Raw genomic sequence first — 12,102 nt, 5'->3', positions numbered from 1 at the left:
CCTAACACCATCCAGATTGGATTTCTATTTGCCATATATTTTTCAACTGTACTGTGATGTTTCACAACTGCCAAATTCTCTAAAACGATGTTGGAGGCGGCTTATGGTAGAGAAAATAACATTACATTCTCTGCCAACAGCTCTGGTTGAAATTCCTGCAGTCAGCATGCCAATTGCACACTCCCTCAAAACTTGAGTATTGTGTGACAAAACTGCACATTTTAGAGTGGCCTTTTATTGTCCCCAGCACAAGGTGCACATGTGTAATGATCAGCTTCTTGATATGCCACACCTGTCAGGTGGATGGATTATCTTGGAAAAGGAGAAAAGCTCACTAACAGGTTTGTAAACAAATTTGAGAGAAATAAGCTTTTGTGCGAATGGAACATTTCTGGGATCTTTTATTTCAGCTCATGAAACATGGGACCAACACTTTACATGTTGCGCTTATATATTTTTTCATTATAAGAAGAGACGAAGAGGGACATTTCCTTTAACAGGCCCTTCATATCCAGCCAAGCCACATGTGTTGTATGTTGTAAAACAGACAGCCTCAAACTGCTGCCATGCTTCCTGTTTAGAGCACTTTAAAGTGTTAGTGTCTGCAGGGGAGACATTCTGCTTCTACTTCACTCTGCTTGTCTTTCTTGTGCAGCACTGAGCTGTTTAAACTAAAGCAATGAGTGTTTACAGAGGAACTCTACCACTGGCCGTGGCACAGGAACCAGGCAAACGTGACAGGCTGATAGATGCTACTCATGGAGCTCTGCTGCACACCACTCACACACACACCACCACCACCACCACACCAACTCGCCGAACACTTCCTTCCCCTCAGATGCAGGGTGACCTCTGGCCAGTTTCAAAGGCAACCCCCCTAACCCACCGCTCACCTACTCACTAACAATACAACCCCCGACTGACTGACTCCGTGTACAGAGTTGTTCATCTTCCTGTTAGACAGACAGGGAATGAGTATATCTTGGGTTTGCCATGCACTGACTCACCCACAGTAATACCCTCAATGTACAGTGAGGGAAAAAGTATTTGAACCCCTGCTGATTTTGTATGTTTGCCCACTGACAAAGAAATGATCAGTCTATAATGTTAATGGTAGGTTTATTTGAACAGTGAGAGACAGAATAACAACCAAAAAATCCAGAAAAACGCATGTCAAAAATGAGGGATTTTAATGAGGGAAATAAGTATTTGACCCCTCTGCAAAACATGACTTAGTACTTGGTGGCAAAACCCTTGTTGGCAATCACAGAGGTCAGACGTTTCTTGTAGTTGGCCACCAGGTTTGCACACATCTCAGGAGGGATTTTGTCCCACTCCTCTTTGCAGATCTTCTCCAAGTCATTAAGGTTTCGAGGCTGACGTTTGGCAACTCGAACCTTCAGCTCCTTCCACAGATTTTCTATGGGATTAAGGTCTGGAGACTGGCTAGGCCACTCCAGGACCTTAATATGCTTCTTCTTGAGCCACTCCTTTGTTGCCTTGGCTGTGAGTTTTGGGTCATTGTCATGCTGGAATACCCATCCACGACCCATTTTCAATGCCCTGGCTGAGGGAAGGAGGTTCTCACCCAAGATTTGACGGTACATGGCCCCGTCCATCGTCCCTTTGATGCGGTGAAGTTGTCCTGTCCCCTTAGCAGAAAAACACCCCCAAAGCATAATGTTTCCACCTCCATGTTTGTCGGTGGGGATGGTGTTCTTGGGGTCATAGGCAGCATTCCTCCTCCTCCAAACACAGCGAGTTGAGTTGATGCCAAAGAGCTCGATTTTGGTCTCATCTGACCACAACACTTTCACCCAGTTCTCCTCTGAATCATTCAGATGTTCATTGGCAAACTTAAGACGGCCCTGTATATGTGCTTTCTTGAGCAGGAGGACCTTGCGGGCGCTGCAGGATTTCAGTCCTTCACGGCGTAGTGTGTTACCAATTGTTTTCTTGGTGACTATGGTCCCAGCTGCCTTGAGATCATTGACAAGATCCTCCCGTGTAGTTCTGGGCTGATTCCTCACCGTTCTCATGATCATTGCAACTCCACGAGGTGAGATCTTGCATGGAGCCCCAGGCCGAGGGAGATTGATAGTTATTTTGTGTTTCTTCCATTTGCGAATAATTGGACCAACTGTTGTCACCTTCTCACCAAGCTGCTTGGCGATGGTCTTGTAGCCCATTCCAGCCTTGTGTAGGTCTACAATCTTGTCCCTGACATCCTTGGAGAGCTCTTTGGTCTTGGCCATGGTGGAGAGTTTGGAATCTGATTGACTGATTGCTTCTGTGGACAGGTGTCTTTTATACAGGTAACAAACTGAGATTAGGAGCACTACCTTTAAGAGTGTGCTCCTAATCTCAGCTCGTTACCTGTATAAAAGACACCTGGGAGCCAGAAATATTTCTGATTGAGAGGGGGTCAAATACTTATTTCCCTCATTAAAATGCAAATCAATTTATAACATTGTCCCTCAATGTAGTTGTGGTAAGCTCAGAGAAATGCATATAAAGGGCACAAGAGGACACTTACAGTATGTGTCCATGTCTGACCAGAACAGGATCCATAAAACCGGTGTTGTTGAACAGGACTTGGCTGCTCCTAACACCACTGTTCAGTTGTTAAACAATTACCATTGGAATTTGAAACAAGCCAGGCCAGAACAATGCGAGTCAATCCCTCTCTCTCTGGAAGCATAAACCCTGGGAGAAGGGAGTATGTTATGAGACCTTGAGATGGTTTAAATGAGCTTTAAAGCCAAACTCATCCTGTCCACCATCTTACATCATCCCCTATTGTTTTCCTTTGGGTTTTTCTGTCTCTTTCTGGAGAATCATCCTCTTGAAAGAGGATTACATGCCAGCCCATTAGGGGAGGGGTCCTGGTCTAATGGTGCTTATGCTGCTGTTCCCTGCAGGGATGCTGCTGGGTTCCTGGAGCGTACCCTGGGCCGGGGGGAGGCAGAGACTCTGGAGGTCCTGCAGTGTGTGTGGGGAGGCGTGGGGGGGGCAGCGGCCCCAAGGCCGGGAGGACTGTGTTGGGTGGGGCCCGACGCCAGTGGGAGACCATCTACAACAACAACATTGCACATCTGCTGCATTGCTTGCCCTTCAACGGGTAACAGTAAATCAATCTCTGTTACATGTGATAGTGTGCTTATACATGATCAAGACCTATGCCATAGGTCTAGATCATGTATAATAATTCAGTTTATATACAGTAACATTTTCAATAATTGGAAACTCTGCAGCTTTAACATCTGCAGCTGTCCAATGTAATGTTTTCCTTGAAAGGCATAATGCAAGAATATACAGCTAGCTCAAAGCTGGCTTTCCAGCGTTATTGAACACAACATGAACATATCTTGGGATATTTAGTATTTCACACCCCACTGATATGCTATCCTCAAAAGTGTCTGTTGGGATCCATATAATCTCCTGTGGCATGTAGACTGATGAGAGAGCAACATTACATGCTGTCACACCTGGGGGACTCTAGAAGAATTAGTGCCAACCCATATACTCCCACTGTGACCCTCGTCATATGGATTAAGCCTTTACAGGACTCTGACAACTGGACCTGTCTGGCCTAGTCTGATAAACACTATCTCCCCTGCTTGAAATAATATGGGTTAATAAACATACCTCTGACTGATTAACTGATTCCATTCTACTCGTATCCTGTTTAAAGCCTTATTGGTGGGAGGCTGGGTTCGTCTTGAAGAAATACATTGCATTTTTGCTCCAAGTCCCCTGAGAGAAGCCCTTTTGGTATTGGACTCATTTAGCAGGAACATTTGTCATGGGTTAACAATGGTCCAGGCCGTGCCTCACATGCTGAAGTTTCTCAATTTTCTGGGCTATGGTTCTGTTGAGCAGCTGCAATACATCACATAAAGATTGTAACGCATCAAAACAAAGAGAAAAGATCCCTTTGTGAGTGTAGCTTATTATTCTGTAGTGGCTCAAGCCTTATGGGAGCAGGAGGCTGGGTTTAGATGTTTTAAAAATGACTTAAATCCATTGTTGTTTTCAGTTAGTTTTTTTGGTTCCTGATTTTCTTCCCCTGTTCTCTCTTTCTCTTTGAAGCCCAAGTGTTGTAAGCCTGTTGGTAGACTGTTGGGACTGTTGGCTAAATCAAAGCTGTCAGGTTCCTCTGTTCTTTTTTACTCAGGACAACAAATGGCGTGATAAACACACCTGATAACAACATTAGTCTGTCTCTCTGTCTGCCTGCATGGCCACTGGGAATGTGATGTTGGTATGTCAGATGATGACTTAGGGAAAGTATTTGATTAGACACCCATTAGATTAGAATGTGCTTGTCATGTATTTACCAACCATGAGGAGAAAGGGTAGGATCCCTTTTTGAATGTACTCTGTGATTATGACCATATCATGTTATCATATTTTCTTGAAAAAAATATACCCATGATCATCTAAGTGCATCATGTATTTTTCCAATGGATTGGTGTAGACAGTCACATGTATCTTTAGCCTCCTCTTGCTTTGAATACCCTCATTGTATTGATGAGTGCGGGGTAAGAAAATTCAGGAATTATTGCTGTGATTGAGTTATGTCATTTAGAAATCCCTCTTTGTCTGTCTCTTCTCAGTTGACGAGTTCAGAACTGCCTTTTTGGTCTGGAGCAAAGAGATGTCCCCATCCCTGACCTTCGACCCCAAAAACGTACGTTTTACACAACCTACTATATTTTTCTCAGTCACATACTGCAGTTGCCCTCATTTGCCTCTCGTAAGGGTCAGCAGAAATGATCGAAATGTCATTATCTCGGCAGATAAGACTCCTCACTTTCTCTCTGGTCGTGTATTGAATTGATTCTTATCCTAACTGCGAGAACCACTTACCTGCTGCTGCAGACAAAGCAAGGTGGATGAAATCACCGTCATTCACACATGCACACACAAACACACACACGCACACACACACACATGCACGCACACACACACACATCCCCAAAGCACAGGCACACAAAGGAGCTATTGAGGTGAAAAGTCTGTTACCAAGGGGTTAATTAAAATGGTGTTTTGAGTGTGAACTCTTCACACACACTACTATTGCCCTGTCCCACCTCTCCTCTCTTATCTTTTACACTATGCTCATCTCCTATCTTGCCTCTTCTGCTCTCCCTCCCTCCTTTCTCCTCTCCTTTCCAATCCTCTCCTCCTGTCCTCTCCATTCCTCCTCCCCTCACCTCGTCTTTCTTCACCTATTCTCTGTTTCTCTTCTTTCTTTCTCTCCTGTTCTCTCCTCTCTGTTCCCCTCCTCTCTCCCGGTATGAGGGGTTGTCACCTCAGTTGTCCTCAGGTCTGGACCTGCAGCTCTCACAGACAGACAATGGGACAACAGCAATGGTATTTAGGAATGCTGCTTATCAACAGACTCAATGCACATACTAGCTATTATCTTGTCCAGTGATTTTTTTTTAGACATTTAGAAAGTATAGAAGTATAGAAAATAGATGCAACAATTGCCTGCTACGGTGCGTTTCCATTGAACTGTCTTGAGCTGATAAAAACTGCTGGATGTAATGAAGGTACACCCAAAATAAAAAATCATTTTCGCCAAAACCTAGAAAGTCAAATACAAATTAAGTGATTAAAGTGTTTCCATTAACCATTTAGGCAAATTGCTAATTAACAAATTGGCGACAACTGTATGCCCTCCCACCCATCTGTTTCATGTCTCAGGTAGCCCGCAAAAGCCAGCATGGATAGAATGCAATAATTGACTAATATTTGCCATATTCTAATAATTCTCATGTGCACTCCTGTAGTTCTGAAATAATTGTTGAAACTTGCATCCAGCCAACCAGAACAGCAAGGCAAAGGAATTCAGGCATTCTTGAAAGTCAGGACAATCCTTGTCCTGCAAAGAAACATTTAGCAAGCAGTAGGCATTTAGAATTAAGTGTGGATTGGAGCTTTAGAGTTACGTGATGACATCACGTGTACAGCATACCATTATTTGGCAATCATTTCATTACCTTGAGACTGTAAGGTTTTATTTCCACAAAGCATAGTTATGAGATATTGAGTGTCAACATTTTCACATCCCAGCTCTCAGAACTGTTTTGTAGTGAATTCTTCTTCATAACCCATTACGTACCTCAACTAAAGTGTAGATATCAAAATCCTGAAACATTAGTAAATCCGTTTTTCTAGGAGGGTGCAATCACAGATAGATAGAAGGTTCAATCTGACACTTCTGAATTAGACATTTTCAGCTTTTAATAAAACTGTAGCATAAATTACAGAATAACATTATTTTACCAAGATAGTCAGAACACATCATAAAATACATTAAGAAATGTATTATAATGATCAGACAAATTACTGTCTCTACTGAGCAACGATGTGACAACATCATTTACTTTAAGATTTCTGACAGTGTTGTTTTTTGCTTGCGTGCCATTATTGCTGGCTAGACTAGCCTAGACCATACTTAGAGGGAGATGGCAAAGATATGTGTTCTGACTGGTCCGTCTGTGTTTGTTCAGGCTTGTGATTGGACTGCAGATAGAATTTTATAGCGCCAAGTTCAAACGGGTTTCTGCATTTTCAGTTAAATGTTTTTAAATGTAGCTTCACAGACATACAGTGAGGGAAAAAAGTATTTGATCCCCTGCTGATTTTGTACGTTTGCCCACTGACAAAGACATGATCAGTCTATAATTTTAATGGTAGGTTTCTTTGAACAGTGAGAGACAGAATAACAACCAAAAAATCCAGAAAAACGCATGTCAAAATGATATAAATTGATTTGCATTTTAATGAGAGAAATAAGTATTTCATCCCTCTGCAAAACATGACTTAGTACTTGGTGGCAAAACCCTTGTTGGCAATCACAGAGGTCAGACGTTTCTTGTAGTTGGCCACCAGGTTTGCACACATCTCAGGAGGGATTTTGTCCCACTCCTCTTTGCAGATCTTCTCCAAGTCATTAAGGTTTCGAGGCTGACGTTTGGCAACTCAAACCTTCAGCTCCCTCCACAGATTTTCTATGGGATTAAGGTCTGGAGACTGGCTAGGCCACTCCAGGACCTTAATGTGCTTCTTCTTGAGCCACTCCTTTGTTGCCTTGGCCGTGTGTTTTGGGTCACTGTCATGCTAGAATACCCATCCACGACCCATTTTCAATACCCTGGCTGAGGGAAGGAGGTTCTCACCCAAGATTTGGCGGTACATGGCCCCGTCCATCGTCCCTTTGATGCGGTGAAGTTGTCCTGTCCCCTTAGCAGAAAAACACCCCCAAAGCATAATGTTTCCACCTCCATGTTTGACGGTGGGGATGGTGTTCTTGGGGTCATAGGCAGCATTCCTCCTCCTCCAAACACGGCGAGTTGAGTTGATGCCAAAGAGCTCGATTTTGGTCTCATCTGACCACAACACTTTCACCCAGTTCTCCTCTGAATCATTCAGATGTTCATTGGCAAACTTTGACGGGCCTGTATATGTGCTTTCTTGAGCAGGAGGACCTTGCGGCGCTGCAGGATTTCAGTCCTTCCCGGCGTAGTGTGTTACCAATTGTTTTCTTGGTGACTATGGTCCCAGCTGCCTTGAGATCATTGACAAGATCCTCCCGTGTAGTTCTGGGCTGATTCCTCACCGTTCTCATTATCATTGCAACTCCACGAGGTGAGATCTTGCATGGAGCCCCAGGCCGAGGGAGATTGACAGTTATTTTGTGTTTCTTCCATTTGCGAATAATCGCACCAACTGTTGTCACCTTCTCACCAAGCTGCTTGGCAATGGTCTTGTAGCCCATTCCAGCCTTGTGTAGGTCTACAATCTTGTCCCTGACATCCTTGGAGAGCTCTTTGGTCTTGGCCATGGTGGAGAGTTTGGAATCTGATTGATTGCTTCTGTGGACAGGTGTCTTTTATACAGGTAACAACTGAGATTAGGAGCACTCCCTTTAAGAGTGTGCTCCTAATCTCAGCTCGTTACCTGTATAAAAGACACCTGGGAGCCAGAAATCTTTCTGATTGAGAGGGGGTCAAATAGTTATTTCCCTCATTAAAATGCAAATCAATTTATAACATTTTTGACATGCGTTTTTCTGGATTTTGTTGTTGTTATTCTGTCTCTCACTGTTCAAATAATTTCTTTGTCAGTGGGCAAACGTACAAAATCAGCAGGGGATCAAATACCTTTTTCCCTCACTGTATGTAGAACCATCTAAAGATCAATTATATGTGATTAACTCATTTTTAACAAAAATGTCAGATATAACCTTCTAGTCACAAGGTCTCGATTTGCCGCAATAAAGAAAGATCAACAAAAGAAAATCCACCCCTGTCGACCAGATACAAATGCTCTAGAGCTTTAGAACATATCTCCTATAGCTGCCTTTTCCATTACACACGTCACAATTGCTTTTGTCTAATAAACCTGGGTCAATGGAAACCAGTCTACTGACTGCTTCTAAAGCTTAGAGCCTGTTAACTGCCATTTAATATCAGTTGTAAGTCAATGGAAACACCCAATGAATCTTTCATAATCCTCTGATGTATTCAATAGCAGACATGACTTTTGAAATCTACATGAAGAATCACAAGGGTTTAGTTGGTTACCGATGGGAGTTTTTAAACTGATGTAAATATTATTGTTTTCTGACTTGTAAGTTCAGAAGGTTTTTTCCTTTGGTCACTAACGGGTGACTCTGCTCCTAGCTCATTCAGCCCATTCATCATGTGGTTGCCATATTCCATGAGGAACATCCTGTCCGATGTGAACATTTTCCACAACCTTTGCTCCTGGCAACTGTGCAACTGGCAGGAAATGATAAAAAATTACTAGTGGATTTTGTTTGAGTTAGCATATGTGTAACATAAGTATGTATTCTAACTCAGCAGGTCTGGTTCTGAATGTTGAGGTGGGAGGGCCATTAACAGTTTGTGCTATCTTGTCATGTATTGTAGTCCATCCATATAGACTGTGTGGTGGCAGCAGCCAACCTTTATGGGCCGATCTATGGGATTGTGGGTACACAATCTCTGCCATTAAGAGCGTCCTAGAGAGGGTCAATGTACAGTTGAAGTCGGAAGTTTTACATACACCTTAGCCAAATACATTTAAACTCAGTTTTTCACAATTCCTGACATTTAATCCTAGTAAAAATTCCCTGTCTTAGTTCAGTTAGGATCACCAATTTATTTTAAGAATGTGAAATGTCAGAATAATAGTTTTTTTATTTCTTTCATCACATTCCCAGTGGGTCAGAAGTTGACATACACTTAACTTCCTGACTGATATCTTGAGATGTTGCTTCAAAATATCCACATAATTTCCCTTCCTCATGATGCCATCTATTTTGTGAAGTGCACCAGTCCCTCCTGCAGCAAAGCACCCCCACAGCATGATGCTGCCACCCCCGTGCTTCACGGTTGGATGGTGTTCTTCGGCTTGCAAGCCACCCCCTTTTTCCTCCAAACATAACGATGGTCATTATGGCCAAACAGTTCTATTTTTGTTTCATCAGACCAGAGGACATTTCTCCAATAAGTACGATCTTTGTCCCCATGTGCAGTTGCAAACCGTAGTCTTGCTTTTTTATGGTGGTTTTGGAGCAGTAGCTTCTTCCTTGCTGAGCAGCCTTTCAGGTTATGTCGATATAGGACTTGTTTTACTGTGGATATAGATACTTTTGTACCTGTTTCCTCCAGCATCTTCACAAGGTCCTTTGCTGTTGTTCTGGGATTGATTTGCACTTTTCACACCAAAGTACGTTCATCTCTAGGAGACAGAATGCGTCTCCTTCCTGAGCGGTATGACGGCTGCGTGGTCCCATGGTGTTTATACTTGCGTACTATTGTTTGTACAGATGAACGTGGTACCTTCAGGCGTTTGGAAATTGCTCCCAAGGATGAACCAGACTTGTAGAGGTCTACAATTATTTTTCTGAGGTCTTGGCTGATTTCTTTTGATTTTCCCATGAAGTCAAGCAAAGAGGCACTGCGTTTGAAGGTAGGCCTTGAAATACATCCACAGGTACACCTCCAATTGATTCAAATGATGTCGATTAGCCTATCAGAAGCTTCTAAAGCCATGACATCATTTTCTGGAATTTTCCAAGCTGTTTAAAGGCACAGTCAACTTAGTGTATGTAAAATTCTGACCCACTAGAATTGTGATACAGTGAATTAAAAGTGAAATAATCTGTCTGTAAACAATTGTTGGAGAAATGTCCTAACTGACTTGCCAAAACTATAGTTTGTTAACAAGAAATTTGTGGAGTGGTTGAAAAACGAGTTATAATGACTCCAACCTAAGTGTATGTAAACTTCCGACTTCAACTGTACCTGCCTTCACCCCCAAATCTACTGTCAAGATCCACCTCACTGACAAGGAGATGGAGGAGGAGAGGGAGAGTGGAGGTTGGGGTGAGTAAACTGTCCTTCACACACTGAACAAAAATATTAACGCAACATGCAACAATTTAAAAGTTACAGTTCATATAAATAAATCAGTCAATTAAAATAAATTCATTAGGCCCTAATCTATGGATGCATCTGTTGGACACAGATACCGTAAAAAAAAAAAGTAGGGGTGTGGATCAGAAAACAAGTCAGTATCTGTTGTGCCCACTATTTGCCTCATGCAGCGCGACACATCTCCTTCGCATAAGGTTGACCAAGCTGTTGATTGTGGCCTGTGGAATGTTGTTCCACTCCTCTTCAATGGCTGTGCGAAGTTGCTGGATATTGGCGGTAACTGGAACACGCTGTCATACACGTCAATCCAGATCATCCCAAAAATGCTCAATGGTTGACGTCTGGTGAGTATGCAGGCCATGGAAGAACTGGGACATTTACAGTTTCCAGGAATTGTGTACAGATCCTTGCGACATGGGGCTGTGCATTATCATGTTGAAACATGAGGTGATGGGGGCGGATGAATGACACGACAATGGGCCTCAGGTTCTTGTCAAGGTATCTCTGTGCATTCAAATTGCCATAGATGAAATGCAATTGTGTTCATTGTCTGTAGCTTATGCCTGCCCATACCATAACCCCATGGTGCACTCTGTTCACAAAGTTGACATCAGCAAACCGCTCGCTCACACGACGCCATAACACTGTCTGCCATCTACCCGGTACAGTTGAAACTGGGATTCATCCATGAAGAGAACACTTCTCTAGCGTGCCAGTGGCCATTGAAGGTGAGCATTTGCCCACCAAAGTCAGTTAAGACACCGGACTGCAGTCAGATCAAGACCCTAGTGAGGACGACGAGCACGCATTTGAGCTTCCCTGAGATGGTTTCTGACAGTTTGTGCAGAAATTCTTTGGTTGTGCAAAACGGCTTTATTTAGGCTTTTTTGCAGACAGACATACTCCTCAATTTCATCAGATGTTCGGGTGGCTGGTCTCAGACCATCCTGCAGGTGAAGAAGCTAGATGTGGTGGTCCTGGGCTGGCGTGGTTACACGTGGTCTGCGGTTGTGAGGTCGGTTTGACGTACTGCCAAATTCTCTAAAATGACGTTGGAGGCAGCTTATGGTAGATAAATTAGCATTCAATTATCTGGCAACAGCTCTGGTGGACATTCCTGCAGTCAGCATGCCAATTGCACGCTCCCTCAAAACTTGAGACATCTGTGGCATTATGTTGTGTTACAAAACTGCACATTTTAGAGTGGCCTTTTATTGTCCCCAGCACAAGGTACACCTGTTTAATGATCATGCTGTTTAATCAGCTTCTTGATATGCCACACCTGTCAAGTAGATGGATTATCTTGAGAAAGGCTCACTAACAGGGATGTAAGCAAATTTCGCTTATATGTTACTCACTTTTCCATTTGACCAGATACATGGCGACTGGATGTGTTGCAGAAGAAGCTGTCCTCTCCTCCAGTGAACAGCTCAGCCCTGCAGATGCACCCCATTGACTTTGAGAAGGTAATAAAACCACAGTGTCATGCTTGGCATATCTCCACTGCTCACGCTGCATAATGCTAGAGGCCACAGACACACTGGCGGCTGGCCCCTGGGAGGGGGCCACGCTAAACTCTACATGGGGCCACAAAATGGCAGTTTCATCTTTGAGTCCTCTGTGAGTCTGGTCTGTACCAGTC

At 43.3% G+C, this 12,102-nt stretch overlaps 1 pseudogene; it reads left to right on the top strand.

Annotated features, from left to right (window-relative positions):
* LOC121578495 overlaps positions 1 to 12,102 on the top strand; it is a 61,643-nt pseudogene that overhangs the window by 47,136 nt on the left and 2,405 nt on the right.

The sequence above is a fragment of the Coregonus clupeaformis genome, chromosome 12 (genome assembly GCF_020615455.1).
Source record: "Coregonus clupeaformis isolate EN_2021a chromosome 12, ASM2061545v1, whole genome shotgun sequence".
NCBI lineage: Eukaryota > Metazoa > Chordata > Actinopteri > Salmoniformes > Salmonidae > Coregonus > Coregonus clupeaformis.
Note: the sequence above shows the minus strand (reverse complement) of the source record. Positions and strands in the feature narration are given on the sequence as shown.